Source organism: Mytilus edulis, chromosome 1, assembly GCF_963676685.1.
Source record: "Mytilus edulis chromosome 1, xbMytEdul2.2, whole genome shotgun sequence".
NCBI lineage: Eukaryota > Metazoa > Mollusca > Bivalvia > Mytilida > Mytilidae > Mytilus > Mytilus edulis.
Genome location: NC_092344.1, coordinates 6,230,667 through 6,243,976, shown reverse-complemented (window position 1 = coordinate 6,243,976; position 13,310 = coordinate 6,230,667).

Sequence of the window (13,310 nt, the reverse complement as noted above, 5' to 3'; positions counted from 1 at the left end):
ATCTTGATATCTATATCATAAACGGGAAGCTTAATACAAAAATTTATGATAAAAGAGATGATTTTTCATTTCCTATTGTTAATTATCCATTTTTAGATGGTGACGTTCCCTTGTCACCATCTTATGGTGTTTATATATCTCAACTTGTACGATTCGCTCGTGTATGTAACAATGTATTAGATTTTAGCGAGAGAAATTTATGTATTACTGAAAAATTATTACACCAGGGTTTTCGATATCACAAACTGGTCAAAACATTTACTAAATTTTATCACCGGTATAAGGAAATAATTCGTAAATATAACTCAACATGCAGACATCTTATACGTTCAGGTATTTCACATCCAAAATTTTATGGAAATATTCTTTATAAAGCACAAAAATGTCAGTATTCTCCTCAGAAACTAACAAAACCTTTAAATAGACTTATTAAAAGGGGATATAGTTACGATACTGTTGTCAGGTCATTAAAGATTGCATATTTTGGCTTTAACATTGATTCACTGATAGGGTCTTTGCATCGGAACTAAACACATTTATTTCTTAAAAAAACAGTTGTTGGCATGACACGGGTTATGTTCTTCTCATATATTTTATGATAGTATGATACTAAACCCCTAACGGGAGGGATTGTACCTGATATTCATATGATGAAGACATAATCTTTCAATCAGTTTAATTGAGGTCTGGAGCTGGCATGTCAGTTAACTGCTAGTAGTCTGTTGTTATTTATGTATTATTGTCATTTTATTTATTTTCTTTTGTTACATCTTTTGACATCAGACTCGGACTTCTCTTTAACTGAATTTTAATGTGCGTATTGTTATTGTTTTACTTTTCTACATTGGCTAGAGGTATAGGGGGAGGGTTGAGATCTCATAAACATGTTTAACCCCGCCGCAATTTTGCGCCTGTCCCAAGTCAGGAGCCTCTGGCCTTTGTTAGTCTTGTATGATTTTAAAATTTTAGTTTCTTGTGTATAATTCGGAGTTTAGTATGACGTCCATTATCACTGTACTATTATGCATATTTTAGGGGCCAGCTGAAGGACACCTACGGGTGCGGGAATTCTCGCTACATTGAAGACCCATTGGTTGCCTTCGGCTGTTGTTTGCTCTATGGTCGGGTGGTTGTCGCTTTGACATATTCACCATTTCCTTTCTCAATTTTACGATATCTTATAAAGAAAATTATATGAGATATCTTATAAATTATATGAGATATCTTACAAATTATATAAGATATCTTATAAACTTTATAAGATATCTTATAAACTTTAGAAGATATCTTATAAAGTATATAAGATATCTTATAAAGTATATAAGATATCTTATAAAGAAAATTATATGAGATATCTTATAAATTATATAAGATATCTTATAAAGAAAATTATATGATATATCTTATAAATTATATAAGATATCTTATAAAGAAAATTATATGAGATATCTTATAAATTATATGAGATATCTTATAAATTATATAAGATATCTTATAAACTTTATAAGATATCTTATATACTTTATAAGATATCTTATATAGTTTATAAGATATCTCATATAATTTATAAGATATCTCATATAATTTTCTTTATAAGATATCTTATATGCTTTATAAGATATCTTATATGCTTTATAAGATATCTTATATATTATATGAGATATCTTATGTTTTATCTTTTCTAGTTTCAGGATAATAACTTGTGTATTAGTATTTCTATTGCTCTGAAATTGTACAACAATGTTTAATACCACACGTAAAAGGTTGGGATTCATTTTCGGGGTCATGGGGGCAACAGTTTAGGAATTAGGTAGCAATACACAGTTAGAAGTTTAGTTTCGCATTTTGGCCCCTGTGGATTTTTCAAATAGAAAAGTTATTGTGTAATAAAATTCATTTTTAGACAGCTGAGTGCTAATTTAGCCTTCAAAGATGGTTTATAAGAGCATCAAGGTTATTTTTTACATGTTTTATGGGCTGTTTTCTGTTTGACAATCCGTATTTTCATAGCTAGACCGGCCATCGGTCCAGAAATTAATGTAATGTTTACAAACACTTTTTTTCTACACGAAGTTTTTGACGCAATTTTACAAAAAAATGAGACGAAAGACATATGATTTTCATTGGATTTGCTGAATGATATATGTACACAGTTTCAGAAAAGGTATTACTTCAAGCGATTGAAATTCTACTTTTAGCCAAATTTTTGGGAAATATGTGACATCTTTTCCCCCCTTTTTGCAATATTTTATAACAAATAAATGCAGATTGTTGCCATGGATACACCAAAAAGAAATGCTATTTTACCATTTTATATACTGAATATAAAATCTATGGAAGATTCTGATTACATACATATGCCCATATATGACACAAACAGTAAGCTTGATATTGCAAGAAACAATGAAAAGGGGATGGTAAAATTTATAAGGGCAAATTTTAATATTTTTTCCTAACTGTTTATTGCTACCTTAGGGGCCCAAAAGGGGCAAAAAAAAAGAAGATTTTTTCTAGTTTCCAGACAATAACTTGTGCGTAAGTGTATATATCTCTCTGACATTGTACCACATGGTTCTATATAACACAGGAAAGGTTGGGATAGAGTTTTGGGTTAATTTCCCCAAAACATGTAGGAATTAAGGGTCAAAAACAAGCATTTTCCTAGTTTCGAGACAATAACTTGTGTTTAAGTGCATGGATCTCTCTGCAATCGTACAAGATTCCTTACTACAAAGGAAAGGCTGGGATTGAATTGGGGATTATTGCTCCAAGTGGGGTTTCTAAAAGTTAAGGGGGTGGGGTCAATTCTTTAAAGGGATTCATATTTTTTTTCTTCAAAATTTATTTTGCATTCAATTGCACAGTATTGCGCAATAGATTTGTTACATCTTTGACCACATTTATTTTGTGTCAGAAACCTATATTATGTAAAACATTTGATCACAATCCAAATTCAGACAGTATCAAGCATGAATATTGTGTCCAAATTTGCCCCTATTGTTCAATGTTCGACCTCTGCGGTCGTATCAGGCTGCGCTCTGCGAAGCATTTTATTAAACAAACGACATGCTTTAAATGGTCCATTTAATTCGGCTAACAATTTTGACTTTTCTCCTCTATACACTAAACGTCCACACAATCTTATCAAAAAAAGTTTTCCTACTTTAATATGGTCGTTCGATAGTTTCAAATTTATTTGCTGCAACTCTTATAAAGCCGTCTTCTCAAACAAGAAGGGTAAATATACTAGATATACTTAGATGGAGAGTTGTCTCATTTGCACTTATATAACATCTTCTTATAATCTAGATATACTTACTTGAGATGTAATGAGATGATTATATATTAAAGCCAGAAATTCTCTCCTTAACAACATTTATGTACGTTTCGGCAATACAGTTTGTCGACAGATTGTAGGTATTCCTATGGGTATCAATTGTGCCCCTTTAATAGTAGACTTTTTCCTTTCCTATTTTGAATCACAATTTATGGCCAATCCAAGTAAAGACCCGTCTAAATTTCATTTACTAGTAATTGAAAAGTTCAACAACACATACCATTATCTTGATGATATTGTTTTTGTTTAATTTTAATCAAAAAATCTTTTAATATATACGTGGAAATTCACAACAGGATCTTACCTTAAAAAATCAAATTTTACAGTAATGAGTGTTTATCCCTATAGATTTAGACATTTCATAATTAAACCAGAAACTCTACACCAAAAATTATGACAAATTGAATGATTTTTCTTTCCCTATATATTGTTAATTTTCCTTTTTTGAACGGTGATGTTCTTCTGCACAATCTTATGGTGTTTATATATCCTAACTCGTTCGTTATGCCCGTGTTTGCAGTGGCTTTTTTTTTTAAATTTTAATGACCGCAATCTCTGAATTGCTGGTTAGGGATTTCATTACCACAGATTACTTTAAACCTTTACTAAATTCTTCCATAGATACACAGATTTGGTTTGCAAGTTTGGCTGTTCCCGAAGAAAACTTATTTCAGACGGAAAAAGCACATCCTAAATTTTACGGTAATGTTGTTAATCGAGTCCGAAAAAAATTGGATACGATCCGGGTAATCTTATTAATACTTTGAATAAACTTATTCTAAAAGGTTACGTATTCAACACTGTAATTAAACCTGTGAATACTATTTTATTAGTATAAATATTGATTTTGTTATCAGAAAATTAAAAAAATACTAAATATGATATACGTATCTACTTTCAACAATCTGTCGATGCCTATATTTTGACATTGCACAAGATCATATTTTTCTCCGACTGTAAATGACGTCTTTACACTAAATCCATTGGATGTTGGATGTGTACCGATTGCTATTTTAGTTTTAAAAAGACTTAGATACATGATTTTTTATAAGTTGTTATAGGCTTTTGACTAGCTGTCAGTAGCTGTGAGTACATGTTCTTTCAGATCAGTACATTTTTGTTCGCTTTGGAGATTCCGTATATCGTCAAGTTATTGGAATTCCAATGGGGACTAACTGTGCACCACTTATTGCGGACCTGTTTTTGTATTGTTATGAGTTACAATTTATGACTAAAATTAGCAAAGACCCATCAAAACAACATTTGATACAAAAATTTAACAATACTTTTAGATATTTGGATGATATATTGGCTCTAAATAATGACGACTTCAGTATGTATACTAAAGAAATTTATCCTGTAGAACTTACTTTAAATAAAGCTAATGATAACAATGACCACTGCCCTTTCCTCGATCTTGATATCTATATCATAAACGGGAAGCTTAATACAAAAATTTATGATAAAAGAGATGATTTTTCATTTCCTATTGTTAATTATCCATTTTTAGATGGTGACGTTCCCTTGTCACCATCTTATGGTGTTTATATATCTCAACTTGTACGATTCGCTCGTGTATGTAACAATGTATTAGATTTTAGCGAGAGAAATTTATGTATTACTGAAAAATTATTACACCAGGGTTTTCGATATCACAAACTGGTCAAAACATTTACTAAATTTTATCACCGGTATAAGGAAATAATTCGTAAATATAACTCAACATGCAGACATCTTATACGTTCAGGTATTTCACATCCAAAATTTTATGGAAATATTCTTTATAAAGCACAAAAATGTCAGTATTCTCCTCAGAAACTAACAAAACCTTTAAATAGACTTATTAAAAGGGGATATAGTTACGATACTGTTGTCAGGTCATTAAAGATTGCATATTTTGGATTTAACATTGATTCACTGATAGGGTCTTTGCATCGGAACTAAACACATTTATTTCTAAAAAAACAGTTGTTGGCATGACACGGGTTATGTTCTTCTCATATATTTTATGATAGTATGATACTAAACCCCTAACGGGAGGGATTGTACCTGATATTCATATGATGAAGACATAATCTTTCAATCAGTTTAATTGAGGTCTGGAGCTGGCATGTCAGTTAACTGCTAGTAGTCTGTTGTTATTTATGTATTATTGTCATTTTATTTATTTTCTTTTGTTACATCTTTTGACATCAGACTCGGACTTCTCTTGAACTGAATTTTAATGTGCGTATTGTTATTCTTTTACTTTTCTACATTGGCTAGAGGTATAGGGGGAGGGTTGAGATCTCATAAACATGTTTAACCCCGCCGCAATTTTGCGCCTGTCCCAAGTCAGGAGCCTCTGGCCTTTGTTAGTCTTGTATGATTTTAAATTTTAGTTTCTTGTGTATAATTCGGAGTTTAGTATGACGTCCATTATCACTGTACTATTATGCATATTTTAGGGGCCAGCTGAAGGACACCTACGGGTGCGGGAATTCTCGCTACATTGAAGACCCATTGGTTGCCTTCGGCTGTTGTTTGCTCTATGGTCGGGTGGTTGTCGCTTTGACATATTCACCATTTCCTTTCTCAATTTTACGATATCTTATAAAGAAAATTATATGAGATATCTTATAAATTATATGAGATATCTTACAAATTATATAAGATATCTTATAAACTTTATAAGATATCTTATAAACTTTAGAAGATATCTTATAAAGTATATAAGATATCTTATAAAGTATATAAGATATCTTATAAAGAAAATTATATGAGATATCTTATAAATTATATAAGATATCTTATAAAGAAAATTATATGATATATCTTATAAATTATATAAGATATCTTATAAAGAAAATTATATGAGATATCTTATAAATTATATGAGATATCTTATAAATTATATAAGATATCTTATAAACTTTATAAGATATCTTATATACTTTATAAGATATCTTATATAGTTTATAAGATATCTCATATAATTTATAAGATATCTCATATAATTTTCTTTATAAGATATCTTATATGCTTTATAAGATATCTTATATGCTTTATAAGATATCTTATATATTATATGAGATATCTTATGTTTTATCTTTTCTAGTTTCAGGATAATAACTTGTGTATTAGTATTTCTATTGCTCTGAAATTGTACAACAATGTTTAATACCACACGTAAAAGGTTGGGATTCATTTTCGGGGTCATGGGGGCAACAGTTTAGGAATTAGGTAGCAATACACAGTTAGAAGTTTAGTTTCGCATTTTGGCCCCTGTGGATTTTTCAAATAGAAAAGTTATTGTGTAATAAAATTCATTTTTAGACAGCTGAGTGCTAATTTAGCCTTCAAAGATGGTTTATAAGAGCATCAAGGTTATTTTTTACATGTTTTATGGGCTGTTTTCTGTTTGACAATCCGTATTTTCATAGCTAGACCGGCCATCGGTCCAGAAATTAATGTAATGTTTACAAACACTTTTTTTCTACACGAAGTTTTTGACGCAATTTTACAAAAAAATGAGACGAAAGACATATGATTTTCATTGGATTTGCTGAATGATATATGTACACAGTTTCAGAAAAGGTATTACTTCAAGCGATTGAAATTCTACTTTTAGCCAAATTTTTGGGAAATATGTGACATCTTTTCCCCCCTTTTTGCAATATTTTATAACAAATAAATGCAGATTGTTGCCATGGATACACCAAAAAGAAATGCTATTTTACCATTTTATATACTGAATATAAAATCTATGGAAGATTCTGATTACATACATATGCCCATATATGACACAAACAGTAAGCTTGATATTGCAAGAAACAATGAAAAGGGGATGGTAAAATTTATAAGGGCAAATTTTAATATTTTTTCCTAACTGTTTATTGCTACCTTAGGGGCCCAAAAGGGGCAAAAAAAAAGAAGATTTTTTCTAGTTTCCAGACAATAACTTGTGCGTAAGTGTATATATCTCTCTGACATTGTACCACATGGTTCTATATAACACAGGAAAGGTTGGGATAGAGTTTTGGGTTAATTTCCCCAAAACATGTAGGAATTAAGGGTCAAAAACAAGCATTTTCCTAGTTTCGAGACAATAACTTGTGTTTAAGTGCATGGATCTCTCTGCAATCGTACAAGATTCCTTACTACAAAGGAAAGGCTGGGATTGAATTGGGGATTATTGCTCCAAGTGGGGTTTCTAAAAGTTAAGGGGGTGGGGTCAATTCTTTAAAGGGATTCATATTTTTTTTCTTCAAAATTTATTTTGCATTCAATTGCACAGTATTGCGCAATAGATTTGTTACATCTTTGACCACATTTATTTTGTGTCAGAAACCTATATTATGTAAAACATTTGATCACAATCCAAATTCAGACAGTATCAAGCATGAATATTGTGTCCAAATTTGCCCCTATTGTTCAATGTTCGACCTCTGCGGTCGTATCAGGCTGCGCTCTGCGAAGCATTTTATTAAACAAACGACATGCTTTAAATGGTCCATTTAATTCGGCTAACAATTTTGACTTTTCTCCTCTATACACTAAACGTCCACACAATCTTATCAAAAAAAGTTTTCCTACTTTAATATGGTCGTTCGATAGTTTCAAATTTATTTGCTGCAACTCTTATAAAGCCGTCTTCTCAAACAAGAAGGGTAAATATACTAGATATACTTAGATGGAGAGTTGTCTCATTTGCACTTATATAACATCTTCTTATAATCTAGATATACTTACTTGAGATGTAATGAGATGATTATATATTAAAGCCAGAAATTCTCTCCTTAACAACATTTATGTACGTTTCGGCAATACAGTTTGTCGACAGATTGTAGGTATTCCTATGGGTATCAATTGTGCCCCTTTAATAGTAGACTTTTTCCTTTCCTATTTTGAATCACAATTTATGGCCAATCCAAGTAAAGACCCGTCTAAATTTCATTTACTAGTAATTGAAAAGTTCAACAACACATACCATTATCTTGATGATATTGTTTTTGTTTAATTTTAATCAAAAAATCTTTTAATATATACGTGGAAATTCACAACAGGATCTTACCTTAAAAAATCAAATTTTACAGTAATGAGTGTTTATCCCTATAGATTTAGACATTTCATAATTAAACCAGAAACTCTACACCAAAAATTATGACAAATTGAATGATTTTTCTTTCCCTATATATTGTTAATTTTCCTTTTTTGAACGGTGATGTTCTTCTGCACAATCTTATGGTGTTTATATATCCTAACTCGTTCGTTATGCCCGTGTTTGCAGTGGCTTTTTTTTTTAAATTTTAATGACCGCAATCTCTGAATTGCTGGTTAGGGATTTCATTACCACAGATTACTTTAAACCTTTACTAAATTCTTCCATAGATACACAGATTTGGTTTGCAAGTTTGGCTGTTCCCGAAGAAAACTTATTTCAGACGGAAAAAGCACATCCTAAATTTTACGGTAATGTTGTTAATCGAGTCCGAAAAAAATTGGATACGATCCGGGTAATCTTATTAATACTTTGAATAAACTTATTCTAAAAGGTTACGTATTCAACACTGTAATTAAACCTGTGAATACTATTTTATTAGTATAAATATTGATTTTGTTATCAGAAAATTAAAAAAATACTAAATATGATATACGTATCTACTTTCAACAATCTGTCGATGCCTATATTTTGACATTGCACAAGATCATATTTTTCTCCGACTGTAAATGACGTCTTTACACTAAATCCATTGGATGTTGGATGTGTACCGATTGCTATTTTAGTTTTAAAAAGACTTAGATACATGATTTTTTATAAGTTGTTATAGGCTTTTGACTAGCTGTCAGTAGCTGTGAGTACATGTTCTTTCAGATCAGTACATTTTTGTTCGCTTTGGAGATTCCGTATATCGTCAAGTTATTGGAATTCCAATGGGGACTAACTGTGCACCACTTATTGCGGACCTGTTTTTGTATTGTTATGAGTTACAATTTATGACTAAAATTAGCAAAGACCCATCAAAACAACATTTGATACAAAAATTTAACAATACTTTTAGATATTTGGATGATATATTGGCTCTAAATAATGACGACTTCAGTATGTATACTAAAGAAATTTATCCTGTAGAACTTACTTTAAATAAAGCTAATGATAACAATGACCACTGCCCTTTCCTCGATCTTGATATCTATATCATAAACGGGAAGCTTAATACAAAAATTTATGATAAAAGAGATGATTTTTCATTTCCTATTGTTAATTATCCATTTTTAGATGGTGACGTTCCCTTGTCACCATCTTATGGTGTTTATATATCTCAACTTGTACGATTCGCTCGTGTATGTAACAATGTATTAGATTTTAGCGAGAGAAATTTATGTATTACTGAAAAATTATTACACCAGGGTTTTCGATATCACAAACTGGTCAAAACATTTACTAAATTTTATCACCGGTATAAGGAAATAATTCGTAAATATAACTCAACATGCAGACATCTTATACGTTCAGGTATTTCACATCCAAAATTTTATGGAAATATTCTTTATAAAGCACAAAAATGTCAGTATTCTCCTCAGAAACTAACAAAACCTTTAAATAGACTTATTAAAAGGGGATATAGTTACGATACTGTTGTCAGGTCATTAAAGATTGCATATTTTGGATTTAACATTGATTCACTGATAGGGTCTTTGCATCGGAACTAAACACATTTATTTCTAAAAAAACAGTTGTTGGCATGACACGGGTTATGTTCTTCTCATATATTTTATGATAGTATGATACTAAACCCCTAACGGGAGGGATTGTACCTGATATTCATATGATGAAGACATAATCTTTCAATCAGTTTAATTGAGGTCTGGAGCTGGCATGTCAGTTAACTGCTAGTAGTCTGTTGTTATTTATGTATTATTGTCATTTTATTTATTTTCTTTTGTTACATCTTTTGACATCAGACTCGGACTTCTCTTGAACTGAATTTTAATGTGCGTATTGTTATTCTTTTACTTTTCTACATTGGCTAGAGGTATAGGGGGAGGGTTGAGATCTCATAAACATGTTTAACCCCGCCGCAATTTTGCGCCTGTCCCAAGTCAGGAGCCTCTGGCCTTTGTTAGTCTTGTATGATTTTAAATTTTAGTTTCTTGTGTATAATTCGGAGTTTAGTATGACGTCCATTATCACTGTACTATTATGCATATTTTAGGGGCCAGCTGAAGGACACCTACGGGTGCGGGAATTCTCGCTACATTGAAGACCCATTGGTTGCCTTCGGCTGTTGTTTGCTCTATGGTCGGGTGGTTGTCGCTTTGACATATTCACCATTTCCTTTCTCAATTTTATTAGTGTATTTTTGTTGTAAGGGATTATGAATGGATATATACCAAGCCACGTCCATGTTTTTGTTTTATGTTTTTCTATGTATCGATCTAATGAGTTGAGCCTTTTTCAACTTATTTCTATAGTTCTGTCCCAGGTTATGGGAGGGTCGAGCGCTCGTAAACATGTTTAACCCCGCTGCATTATTTAATGATGTGCCTGTCCCAAGTCAGGCGCCTGTAGCTCAGTGGTTGTCGTTGGTTCACGTCTGTCATATTTGTTTTTCATAAATTGTTTTGTTATAAATTAAGCCGTTAGTTTTCTCAATTAATTTATTTCCTATTTTTCATGTCGGGGCCTTTTATAGCCGACTATACGGTATTAATGTGTCTCATTGTTAAAGGCTGTATACGATTGCATATAATTATTTACATCCACTTTGGTGGATAGTCATCTCATTGGCAATCATAACACATATCTCCTTTTCTTTTTTTATAACTTATAACAAAAACGTTTTCCGAAAAAAAAAGATGGATAGTCATGACCGACGACAACCACTGGACTGCAGGCTCCCGTCTTGGAACATATGATTATCTTACCTCCTATACATTTCTAGGAATATGGTTGGTTAAAAGCGCCCTCGTGGAGACCGTGTATATTTCATATTAGGTTAGTAGGGAGGCGGGGCTTATCTCATACACGGTTGGTAGTGGTGTTACGTCCCTTTACATTCCTTATAAGTTATTAGGGAGGCTGGGCTTATTTCATACACGGTTAGTAGTGGTGTTACGTCCCTTTATAAAAACAAAACGGTACTGAGAAAAGAATCGTAAAGGTTTCAACAGACGAAGAAAGTGATGATTAAGATTGAAATAAATTCATAAAACACATTTAAACCTAACAAGTTGTTATTGTTGGTATCTGTTTTTGTAGGGTCAATGGAAGTAGTTTCTTACAGCGGATTTCATTGAGTGTGTATCCAAAGGTAATATCGTTGGTTAGCTTGCTTGTTAGCTGAACCGTGAAGTCATTGTTAGGTCAGGTAAACTATCCTCCTTTAAGAGTAGACTAGTCCGGCAGATAACCAATCTATCTGTCTGTTGGACTAGGCTACTTCAAAAGAAGGGTAGTATACCTGACCTGATAATGAATTCACAGTTCAGCTAACAAGCAAGCTAACCAAAGATACTACCTTTGGCTACATACTCAATGAAATCTGCTGTAATGCTTACAGTATTGAAGGCTTGCTCATTTTGATAGGTCACACGTCGAGCTTCGCCCTCATCCCATATGGAATTTACTGACCCCATATATACCGCATTAGGTCACTAGCACACTATGTAACTAATAATATCAACTTTGAACATGTTGGGAGGTCGTTAAATGTAAGGGCTAAAAAATATGAAATATTTTTGAAATTGAATAAATATAAATACGGCTTCTCTATATGTCTGTACAGTTTAGTGTCTGTGGTTGTATCTACATAGTACATGGTAACTGTCACATATACATCAATGGTAATTAAAGCTCTTGACAATATATTATTAACAAAAACACAAAATATTAAAAGAAAATATGTACAAATGGCTTAGTTATAAATAACATTGTTGGTTTATCTTGCAAACTCTAATGTTTCTGTTTTAAGTCTGTATCACCAATATTTCTAATACTTTCGTCGAGTTTCCTTTTACGATATTGGTTATGGAGACGTTTTCAATCGCCAAATGATGTGAAACCCGATTTTGTGTCTTGAGGTTATTCTACTTTTAATCAATGACAGGTTTTACTTGTTTTTTTTTAATTCAATGATTATGTGTGAGTTTTAGAACTACTGAAATAAATTTCTCAAATGGGCATAACAATTACTTCGTTATTTAAGATGATATTGCACCATTGAAGTCGTTCAAAAACAGGATTACGTGTTTCCAGCATTAAGAAACTTTCCTTAAAAGTAAATATTTTCAATTCATTTCAGGATGTTTGCTGCTCAGTTTCATAATATATAACTTTCCATAAAACTAGTATATATCGATAGGGGATTAATTGAGGAATCAAAAAAGAAAAAAAATATAGGGGTCAATGTGCTTATTGAGATATTAGCCATTGGAGTTTTGGCGGGAACATGTTCTCTCTTGATTTTTCATAGCTTTATCATTGGCCAGTTAAAATTCTCAAAAACTATTAAAAAATAAATAAAATTTTATAAGACTTTTACAAATGGCTTATAATTATACATGTAAAAGATTTATAAAAAGAAAAATGGGGGTCCATGGGCAAAATTTTTTAAGGCATTCAAATGTTAAAACCAGAGGATTTCGAGAATCTGACAAAAATTCCAAACCATGACAAGCAGACATCCTTAAGGCTGGTTGGCTAGAAATATACATGATTATTGACTGCATATGTTTTAATTTGTAACACAATGTATTTCATGTATTTATATGTACTTAAAACATATATATCTATCTATCAATATTTTTTCTATTTCATTTAAATTTTTGAGTGTGAAATAAAATGTTACATTGATCGAGAAAAATAAAACTTCAAGTAGGTAAGTAAGTAAGATGATTGATTATTATTTTGAAAAATATAATTATAGGGATATGCGGGTATGGTCGCCAAATGGAATGAGTGTCTAAACCGGTTTTAAGATAAATTTTTGTT